We start from the raw sequence: 12,052 nt of genomic DNA on the forward strand, positions 1-12,052 counted from the left end.
TGGTAGGTAAAGATACGAGAACAAGAAGACAAAATCCGCAAATACGTACATACATTTATCGCCACGGGAAATGCCGGGTGAATAACACGAAAAAGAAAAGAACACATTAATCCTACTTAGAAGAAGAAACCTAACCGTAAGGAGAAGAAAATCAAAATGTATAAATATTTGATTACTGTAGACGTATCGTTGTGTAGTGTCTATTGAGAAGCATAGGAGGATCGACAGAAGAAATGTAAGTAAGAAGGATTCTGTGCAAATGTGGCGAGAGCAGGCAAACCCATCGGTTACAATATAATTGCAAATTGCATGTGGACGAAGAGAGTGAAAAATTGCACGTACCGAAATGAGAATTAGCGTACACCTTCATGGGTGTCTTTAGTTTGAGAGCACATCCAATTAACAAACTTTTAACAATCTATTTTATTTTGACTCCACATTCGTTGATAAACATTCCACAGATTTATATTCTTGAAAATTGAATTTTCTGATTGAAATAAAAGCAGCCTCGGTTTTGACTATCAATTCGCGCTACAGTATAATCGAAATATTGCTTGATGTAGTAAATTGAGGTAAATTGGCGTAGAATATAATAATAGTAATAAAATCTAGATGACATAGCATACTAAGAATAAGGGATTGACAAGAGAAGAAATTCTTGGTGATGTTCTAACAAAGTTCCTATTATGAGTAAAACTAACAGAAAAGAAAGTATCTCTTCAGGCATGATAGATTTTTTAAGGATATTTACCACTGACACTTGAGCTGATCACAAATTGTGTAATGCTTGCATGTAAGTCTGAGCCATGAAAGACTTAACCAACCGGTAGAATGAGTTTAGTTACCATGCTTTGATTATCTGCTTTCGCCAGTAATTGATGAGTTTTGCTCAACGGGGCACTAACGATACATAAATGAAAATTTTCGTGTCAACTACACTGAATCAAAAGGAACCAAATCAAAACTCAGGGTAATAAAAGTACAAGCAGACAAACGTAATTAATATAACACGGGATGTAAACCATCCCACAAAACTAGTCAAATTTGGATATTACTGTTAACTTATCCTTGGTTACCAATGAAAACAAAAACGATGCCTAAAGTACAATTTTATAGAACACACGGAATCCACAGATGCAAGCATATGCAGTATTTTAATCAACACAAAGTAAAGAAATACCTCAAGCCGATCAAAACGGAAAATATTGGATTTATTTTACAATAAATGGAATGTGAAATCCTTCGGTACGTAATAATACAAAAAAAACTAGTCGTGATTAACAAACTTTAAGAACTGGCATTCTATTGCCACCATATAGATGTAGACTTGTATTTCACTAACCATAATATTGCAACTATGACACAAAACACAAAACGGAAAGTTACCAGTTCAATCAAAACAGAAGAACTATGAATGCTTCTGTAGAATAGAGTTGTACATAGCTACGAACGAGAAGATAATATTTTTATTTCATATTGTCATTTCTAGTCCTTAGAACATTGCTAGTCAAAATCATTGAGCAAACATTTGATCAAGACAAGGAAACCAAGTTTTGTTGAATTCTATTGCTTCCGCCGTTATTCGTAGAATTAACACTTGCAGCATGACAAGCAAATTGAAACAAAGTCAAATCCTATGCACATGACCGAGGCAATAGTGACTGGAGACTCCTCGAAAGGTATCGCAAAGCGATTAATCACACGGAAAGACCCAAACATAAAACGAAAATCAGAACACGTGACTCTTCGGAGAATCGATACCTCGGAACTAGGCGAGAAGTGAAATCGGCGATTGCTATCGAACAATATAAAACTGTAAAACGCTGTGTGCCTTTTAGCAATTGCTGACAAGATAAGAAGAGAATGAAAAGAATCAATAAAACTGCTGCTACTGTGAGAGTAATCGAGTTACACTCACCGATAGAGGAAACAAATGAGATAGAAGTGAACCGAAACCTCGTTAGTTGATTTCCTTTAATTATTAATATTTCATATATTTGTAATGTATTCAATTCGGGTGATATATGAAGTGTTATAATTAAATACTGACAGCAGAGAAGAAGTTGTTAATAAAAAATACAAGCAGAAGTGAACTCTGGAAAAATACAATGGAGTATAGATATGTTTCATTCAGAACACCATCACAAAAATAGGAGATCATAGAAACAAACCAAATCAAACAAGAACAAATGGATCAGTACTACATAGATTCAATCTCTGGCGCTTGATTGAACATCCTAAACGAAACGACTACTGAGAAGACACCTACATCTACGTCTTGACTGAATCATCAGTTGAAGATAACCCGTCATCGATGACATCCGGCCTCAGAAGCATATTACCATAATTAGAACCGCGTTAGCGAATTGTTCCAACTGTCATTGCATCGCGGCGGGGTTCTATCTGTCGTCTCCCATTCATTATTCCGGCGTATAATTTACGAATGTAAAAGGAAGTTATGCCATCAAATACTGAGGGTACTTTCGTTTAGCTCACCGTTCCTATTTCTCTCTCTCACTCTCTATAAAATTGGAAAAGAGTGTGCTCCTTCTATCTGGGGGTGTGGACCGCCAGGTGTCGAGGGGGTTGGCCTCAGTTGCTCAATGGTTGCGTGATTTCAACGGCTTGTAATGTGTCGAAAGGATACTTTTCATGCTCACACCACATGGCGGACGGCCGCGCTAAGACGAAACCATTTGCTCACGCAGCGTAATCTTGATCTAGCAATTACCGACCGAAACGATGACTTCTGCTAACATTTGTCAAAGTGGAAGGTATGTTGGTGGTGGCTTTCTAGATGACTGTCGAGAAGAGGGCCTTCATTGAGGATTGATTTGGATTTCAAACTTTGAAGTAGACACGAGCTCAATGCAGCAAAGCGTCAATCCGTCATAAATGACTACACATTTAAGTCGAATCAAATTTCATGTATCTTGGTATCTTTAAACACCGTGTTGCTCCATTAGGCTGTTCTTAATTATGCAGATTCACTATATCATAACGTCTCACAGTTCATAACATTTTCCTTTCTTCATGCACGCAGCAAAACAACTAACAGCTGGGCACGGTTTCCATTCAACACCTCATTCGCATGCAAACTGTGCTGAAAACGGGCGCAACAGAGCACAAGCATAAGTGGGAGGCGTCGTCGGTGGGTGTGAAAATCTCCAAAATGTTAGTGTCATAAAATGAAGCGATTATCTGCTGCTACAAATGATTTAATTAAATCAAGTATGCAAAACAGATTTCTTCGCCATAATCTGCGTCTCACGTTGCTTCTCTTCCCATTTGGATCTCTTCTCCCTGCCACTTCCCACCCAACCAACAGATCCGATGTGATAGCAGCAGCAGCAGCAGTAGCAACAACAACAGCGACAGAGTAGGGAGAGCCTTTCGCTGCGACCATGCAAACAATCATCGATAGCATCATCGTCGTCGTCGCTGTCGTCATTATCGTCGATGGTTTCCATACCCTTACAACCGGTGCTTGCTGCTACTACTAGCTTTCCTCTTGGCCACGCCACGATTTTGCTTGAAGACGGCGTCCTTTCCGTTTCAGACTATGCTTGGGGATTGTAGCGGCAGCGACGGCAAAACGTTTAACACCGCATTGCCGCCACCGACCGTCATCATCATCATTGTTGTTATCGTCGTCGTCGTCGGCGTCGGCGTCGCGCGTTCCATTCAATGGGTCTATGTTTTATGCTTTTTTGTGTACTCTTGCTCACAGGAAATGGTTTGGACTCGAGGCTGAGGATTGCTAGGATCTCACGTTCTTCACATCTCCGATCACACGACACTAGGCTGATGCACATAATCAGAGCTGCGTCTGGCAGTGAATGCGGAATGGCCTAAATGATGAAGCGATTGGCCAATGAACTTGAATCATAATGTTGCCTATGATCATTTGTTTGAGCAACAGTTGCATACCACGAATCACCTATGGATCAGGTTTGAAAAATTTGGCTGCGAATATCGCTTCAAAGGATAGCGGCGCCGGTAGTGTAGTAGTAGGCGTGATTACCTCTCACCCCAGCAGGCCTGGGTTCAATCCCAGTCGGCGCCGCCGGGATTTTCTGAGGCATAACAACTCTGATCACGCTTTCCTTCGGAAGGGAAGTAAAGCCGTTGGTCCCCGGTTCATGAGTTGATGGGTCGATAGGTAGGGTCCAGGTGTGGGGCTGCCTCCCTGGCGTCGGTAGTATTGGTGCTCAGCACGGAAGACAAGATCGACGGAAAAAAAATCAAGGAAAAAAAAACCATTGAATGGGATTTCCGTCTTTTTCAACAACTCCTGCACCAAATTGTTTGCAACAATTACCGAATGATCAGGTGCTGCCAAGCACTTGTCTCATCTTATATTGGAGGTTTATTAAGGTATATGTGAGATATTCGGGTTTAAATCAAGAATAATTTCACACCAAATCGACCAATACTTGGCAGCACCTTATCAGATTCCAATCAAACTCTGTGGATGTAAAGATTTCGTCAACTTTGCAGACTTGCTTTCTTTAAAAAAAATACTTCCATTTGAAAAGGGCTGATTCTTTTTTACAATTGTTTTATAAAAAAAAATATAACTCAAAAATGATCTTGGTCTTGTCCAAGAGTGAATTGCAGACAATTGTATTTTCTTTTTTAAAATATATAAATATATATAGGCATAAAATTCAATTCCTACACTGAAAAAAAATCAATTGATTTGACAAATTCTCAATGACATTATTTATGAAAATTATGAAATTTTGTGTATGAAAAGCAGCTCAGTTATCTACAAGTAGTCCATACATTGCATGATGGGTACTTATACTGAAAAAAAAAAATTATATACTTTTTCAACTTTATTGTGTTCGCAACTTTGTACATCATTGAAAAAGGCTGTTTAAAAAAAATTAAATGCACTTCGTAAAAATGATAAGCACTGCAAAAATTTGGTCTAATAATGAGTTCTAGAAAATTTCAACATAAAAAATAAATCATTTCTACACTGAGAACATTTTACATAAAAAATTTAAAGTAATTTTTCTCAAAAATAACATTTTTGAAAATCTAGAAAGACAGTTCAATGATCTACATACTAGTCATTACTGTTATAAAAAAAATGTTTTATTAACATCTTTTTCATAGCTGCACTGAATAATAATCATGGTGCGCTTAGTTCAGCTTGCTTAACTAACCAAAGTTTTCGCACCAGCATTGTTTTCAGTATGCAAAGTTGCTTAAGTAGACGAAATCCCTACATCTAGAAAGCGTCATTGGAATTTGAGAGTGTGCTGCCAATCCCTTGGACGCATTGGGATTGAATTTTTTACAAGCTGTCCAGTTTTGGTAACATTACCAAGTAATGGGAAAAAGGTAGATGCTTATATTTTCTTGCTTTCTACATATTTATTCTATTCCTGAAAACGTTTTTTTTTCGTAGTAGGGACGAGTTTCTTTAAGAAGTTTCTGACGGATTTTCTAAAGGAAGCACTGACCAGAAGCATTTAAAAAGAGTTTCTGTTTCTGTCGCTATGTTATTCTATCTAGAAAACATGGGAAGAGAAATAAATCTTAGTGGCATCGCACCCGAATACAGAGTTTGACAAATTAGTGTTATTCAATGGATTAGGGACTATTTTCAGAAAGTTGCACATTTACCCTTTTGCCATTGATAATGTTATTGAGACTTAATTGTTAATTTTTCAATTCATTTATTGAACCTATTAAGATCAAATTAAAATATATATATTAAATAAAAAATAAATATATTCAAGAATACATATAAATTTAGGTTATTCTCCCTGGGCGGCAGCTTTACCGGCTCGTGCTCACAACTCGCTATTTTCCTTCATAATCTTCTGTTTCTCCTCCTCTCTACTTTGATGTATCTTACATAACTCCAGAGCCTTCTTACAGACCTCATCATACACGGACGTGGACCAGCTTTTTCTGCTGCTGGTTCTAACTTTCGTTTTAACTCGTTTGTTCTTCGCTCCTCTCCTCAGTCGTTAGGGTCATAGCATTCATTTAGTCTACAATTTCCTCAAGCATTGCTACTCTTACGACGCACTTTCAGACGCTACACCAGCGTTTTTACTGCTGCTGCTTTGATTTCCGTTGTTCTGCTGCTTTCCTTCGTTCTGGTGTTGCTGGGTCCTTCCGGGTCTTCTTTGGGGCAAAAATTTATCAAGTACCTCTTGGTCTGACATAAGAAGCATTTATTATTATTCAGATTGAGTCAATGTAGTGAGGAAAGAATCTCCTGATCGACAACGTGACAAACAACTGCTGCTGCTTCTACAGCTAGGAGCGAACCGAATTAAGACTTATCTGCTTGTTTCATACCTAAATATTCCAAAGATAGCTCCGATATAATTCAATATGAATGTACCAATGTAAATCAATCAAAAATACACCGATAAGTGCACCTAAAACATTCGGTAGAACCACGTCAGATTTCGGCTTCCTTAGCATCTTAATATTAAAGGTTTTTTTTAATCAAAACTCTTTCGTTTACTCGTTAGGAGTTGTTGCTTGAAGGTCCCAGTTTTTGGAATTATCATCATTGAACATCGTTTGATAAGCAGAAGACTAGATGTCCTCGGAAATATATTTGAGTATAAAAAGCTCCATCCTTTAGTGCAGGATTTGTACGAATCAAATGCTACATCGCAGTATAAGGCAAAAAAGATTTCTTTTCAAAAATGAACAACTGTTCTGAAAAAGTTGCATTATTTCTTTCCTGTTTTTATAATACCTTTCTCATTTCTCATAATGTAGTTAACAAATTTTCTCGATGCGTGTGACAAAATTATTATTTTTATCTTGGTCTTCAAATTAAAATTATAGTTTTGTTCCAACTTGCACAGTATTAATACAATAACAAAAAAAAATTTAAATGTTTTTTGTAATGCAATATTTGTTGATTCATTTAATAACCAGCATTCAGTATTTTGAATGGTATTCCGTTTTTTGATAACTGCCCTCCATATTTGTCATAATACAGTCCTACCCATGACATATATAGTTAACTATGCTCCGACGCAATAAATCACTTAAAGCCATTCAATTCGGTTTTCAATCCATCCGCTTCCATACTCTACATGTGTGTAGCACCAACCGCTTTATCTCTATCGATTTTATACATTCAATGCAGGGTGTTCGCTATCTTGAACTCATTATCACTGAAGTTTTTATTTCATCATCGATTTTTCGGGGGTACATACTACTGTTCAAACCCTTCCTCCGAACCAAAACCAAAATATGCGGCCAATTCACAGACAGTGCTTTGTGATTGGAAAATCTGTCACCCTTTCCGCCCATCATTAGTGGGAGCACGACCACCATCAAACAGCCGAGCGTGTAGCAATTTGTGAAACGTGCCACGTCGTCGGAGGGTTGCTCATCAGTCAACGGTCATCAATTTGATTAAATTCATCTAGGAGCACATATTTTGACCACCCATATGTGCTTTGTCGTACGATTGCACTTAATTTTTTTTTTCAGAGAAGTTCCAAAATATATCAAAAGTTTGAAACTCCAACATTGAAAACATTTTTGACAACTGTATTTTAATAGAATTACATTCTTTTGAAACTGTATTTCTGTCCCTAGAAATCAGGCTTCGTCATCCGTTCCTATAAATGAGGGTTCATTATAATCATTATCGTTTCCATTTTATGGATTTCCTATTCACAATGAAAATATTCATCAAACGCGATGAAAAAAAAAGAATCCTACATGCAACACACAGCGGTAGCAGTAAATTGAATATTGATTTCGATTTATTGTTACATATTTTAATGTGTTTTTCGAGTCCCTATTTTTCGGATTCTATGCATGTGTTTTTTTTTATTCAGAAGAAGAAGCTTGAAATTGCAAACGGTTGTTGCTTTGAAATGCGCATGGTATTGAAATTTTGATAGGTATGGGAGAATAGAAAATAAAAGTCCCCTGCTTTGCATCCGCTCGAATGCAAACTGTCGTTTTCAGAACGCATAAGGTTTTTGTTCAATCGCAACCAAACAAAAGGTTGATAATGCTCAAAATTGGACTTCGAAATTTACAGGTTGTAACAAAAAATTACTGGCATCTCATTCCTGGAAGCAGATTGTTTTCCTTAGTTGTTCAGAACCTTAATTATGGTGATTATCATTGACATATATTGTTATTTTTAATTAAATGGATTTGCAAGTTTCTGACAGCTAAAACCACAAAATGCGTTCTTGATATTGAGCAATTATTTTTCCTGTATATCTGTATATCGTCTGTGGAATTCTGTTTCCCGGTATAAACTTGTACCAAATTTTGATCATAAATTTCAATTTCTTTTCTTTTCATGGTCTTATGTTGTTCAATCCATGTCAATTAAAGCGGATCGTGTCGTCAGCGATTTCTCAAGCGTCCCATACTTCTTGGATCAATCTTGACGATGCACTTAATCCAACCACCTGGGCCCCGTAATGGTCTTATCAACGTTTTGTTCATGGTAGTTTGGCACTAGTTTTATTACCGATTGGTCCGTTCCATATTTACATTGTTTCCAGCTGTTATCACAGAATATGTTTGAGTCGGTGATTGTGATTGCACAGTTCTTGGGACAATCACTGAATTTATCGGGATAACGACTTATTAGTCAACCCTATCGATTTTCTATTCTCCTGGTCAAAGTTATACCATACGGAAATCTTATATTTTGCCAGCAGGTACATTGTAATTATTTAGGACTAGTATTACAAAAATTACGTAAGATAAATGCTTAATACAGTGTTCACTCGGTTGTCGACAGAAGCAGGCCACTCTTGATGTGTGCCACGCGATCGTCTGTTTTCTCGGCAGCAACCATTGTGTGGTCCTCCTCTTTGTTCTTCATCAGCAGTTCTTTCGTCGACTTTGGAAAGCAACCGTTTAGTGATGAGTGTGTGAGTGCTGACCACGTTTTGCGTCCATTGCTGCAATGGAAGCGCTCTGACCCTCGTTGGCGTAACTGTCATATAATGAAAGCACTGGAAGCGGCTCCAGTTCTGATGGAGGAGGAAACTTTTTGGATAGCGGAAGATAAAGTGTTTATTGTGTTGTACCTTTTGACTATAGTTGTAAGATGTATTGTATAGTGCACAAGAATCCTCGGCTCTGTAAAGTTAATTCGTTTGAGCCTTATCAAATAAATTTATAAACAACAACATATGCTTAATAGAATGGAATCCTACTAGGATTTTTGTAATCACACGAGACTTCCATCTTTAACCAGGAAAACTTATTTTTGGCCGAAGAGCAGCTTATGTACTTTCATGCTATAATTTAACAGCTGGCTTGTGGAACCTATACCAACTATCCAATCTCCCCTATCACCGAAGAATTATTAAGGCACATCTACACACTGACACCAGGACGATAATCAACCGCTCCTAACGTGGACAAGAGGTCGGAAGACGGAAGGTATAATGAATAAAATGTCGAAAAATAGATGATTGAAGTGGACAAAAAGTTGAAACGCCAAACCTAATGTAAACATACTGAAACTGATTTGCCATAACTGCAAACCAATTCTCAAAAGCATGGAGAATATTGGTTATACTGTTACTTCTATTGGGCGAAGTATTGGCGGATTTGCCTCCTTCGGCACAAAAACAACATCGTTGGCTTCGTACCACTCCATCACCGGTATTCCGTAATGGCACGAAGCCAGATCCGGCCAATACAGAGTGTCACCTTCGTGGGACCGGAGGAAGGACAGCAGGCGCTTTTGGAGGCATTCTTCTTTATATATTTGGCCGTTGATGGTACCGGTCGTTATGTACGGCTTGCTGAATTTGCCGCACCCACAGATCGCCTGCCACACTAAGTATTTCTTGCCAAAATTTATCTTCTTCTGGAACATCCAGGCGGGACTTGCCGACGAAAAACTCCAGGCCAGGGATCTGCTTGGCGTCCGCTTAAATGTACGTCTCGTGGTCCATTACTATGCATTTCGGCTGTACCAACCACTCGCGGTACAGCTTCTTGGCGTGGGTTTTGTCCGCCGTATTCTGTTTATCGGTTCGGTTAGGCGCCTTCCTTACCTTGAAGAGATGAAGTCCGGCCCGCTTCATTGTCTGCTGGACGAACCAGACGGAAGAATGGACCTTCTTGGTCACGTCCCGAATCTAAAGGTTCGGATTGCGCTTGAAGTAATCCCTGACCTTCCTTGCGTTCACGGGGTCGGCCGTCTGTGCTTTTCTTCCGCTGCCAGCTCGCCGCTGAGTCGTCTGGGTCTCAAATTGTCGATTCCACCTGTGGGACTGGCCTGGATTTGCCACGACCGCTCCCATAATTTTTTTGTCGAAGAACTTCTTGCTTGGAAGCCATCTCGATAACCAGTTGCAAGTTGTGACGAGATTTTGCACATGTAAACAGTGCACTCTAAACTAGTTTTACTCAAAATTTCATCAATTTGTACCGATGCAATAAAAAGATATACACAAAAAAAGTGTTGCATTTTTTCGAGTACAATCGTCAATAACTTTTTATAAAACTCGCTGTTTTCTGATCAAAGTTTTAGCAATTCAGATTTTTGACGTAATGGTATCGAAATATTTTGATCACCTGTCGATTTTTGTGCCTTGATAACATAGGAAAAGGTGTTTCTTGGAAAATTTCCTTTACAAAAATCGAAAAAAAAACTTACATTGTTTTGATTTTCAATATATTTTGCCAATATTTATAAAAAAATCAAAACGAATTTTTTTGGGGTGTTAACCTTCCCTTTTATAACACTGTATAAGAGCTCATAATTATCATTGAGGAGTCTCTAATAGATCAGTGCAGTGTTGAACAGTTCTTTTTCAAAAAAAGTTCTTTCGCTGTTCTTCAGAGAATGATATCGCTGAAGAACTAGCTATGCAAAAATCGCAATCGAAGTTCCCGAACAAAATGTATGAAACCGTGTAGCAAACGGTTCCGAAAGAGAATTTGAAGGTGGACGGTACCACTCACCACATATATGGAGGGGTTACTGTAACTGAATACCGTCGATGTAGGTAAGGGCGAACTATCACAGCTTCTCTCACAACGTTCTTGGATAGACTATTTTCTTAAGTCAGAAATCCCAATCCTGACAAGTCTCATTTCTTGAAGGTCGAATTGGCTTAACATCGTCTGAGCTTGTCTTTGAAGTTCGCCGCATGTGAAATTTTCTGGGTTTATTTTGAAAAGTTGCTGGAAATTTTTTAAAGGGGTCTATTTGGTTTTGTTGGATAAATGGCAAGTTCTCTAGGCATGTGCTTGATATACTTGAAGAACAAATTTGGGAGATTGTAAAGGCAAATCCAGAATATTAAAGTTGAACTTGGGTTGCAGTGATGAAAATACCCGACAAGGATTAAAAATGAACTTCTAAGTCTTGACCGGACTCTGGTTAAGTCAGTCATTTGGGTATTTCGTGGTTACTATGACTCTGGCAGAATAACCTTAATAAAAACAGTATCTATGAAACACCCACCAAACGAAATCTTACGTGCTTCTCTTTCATTGAGGGTAGTTTTGCTTGTGGAGATTGTCATGAAAAATTCTCTCACAACACGCTGCTTGATCGGAAAAGAGCAAATTGTTTGCTTGCAAGTTTGTTTTCAATTTATGCGGTTGATGATACACGACCGATGAGATCGACTCTAAATTGAGTCGTTGGTTAATAGTACCCTCGAAAGGCTCGTTCCTTTGCCAGACAAAATTGGATTCCTCTTTCCATCTTTTCTTGTTAAAATATCATCCTCCGCGGAGCAAACCGAGTTATTAGGTATAAATCGTAACAAGAAGCAAGACTGTTCCTTTGATTACTGAAACAGCTTGTTCCCTTAGTTTGGATTCGGTGGCACCACGATCTACCCACGTTACGTTTTTTCAATGCTTTGTATGTAAAATTTTAAAGCAAGTTTAAAATATCTCAGGTTAGTTGGTCATAATAGTTTTCGAATGTGCTTCACACATGTGCTTTCTTTTGAAAAAAGGAATGAAACATGTCACAGACCTCCTCGACCAAACATTTCGATACTAGGAAGGATCTGGGGTTTCATTTGTTAGGTATTTCAGTGAA

The 12,052-nt window shown here is 38.2% G+C and overlaps 1 protein-coding gene across 1 annotated transcript in view; it reads left to right on the plus strand.

The window, feature by feature from the left end:
* The window catches only part of pasi1 (pasiflora 1), a 256,430-nt gene that overhangs the window by 213,116 nt on the left and 31,262 nt on the right, over positions 1-12,052 (plus strand). The gene's annotated exons all lie outside the window — the stretch shown is intronic.

Source organism: Ochlerotatus camptorhynchus, unplaced genomic scaffold (assembly GCF_037179485.1).
Source record: "Ochlerotatus camptorhynchus isolate MF236.1 unplaced genomic scaffold, CSIRO-AGI_Acam_v1.1 ptg000118l, whole genome shotgun sequence".
Classification (NCBI taxonomy): domain Eukaryota; kingdom Metazoa; phylum Arthropoda; class Insecta; order Diptera; family Culicidae; genus Ochlerotatus; species Ochlerotatus camptorhynchus.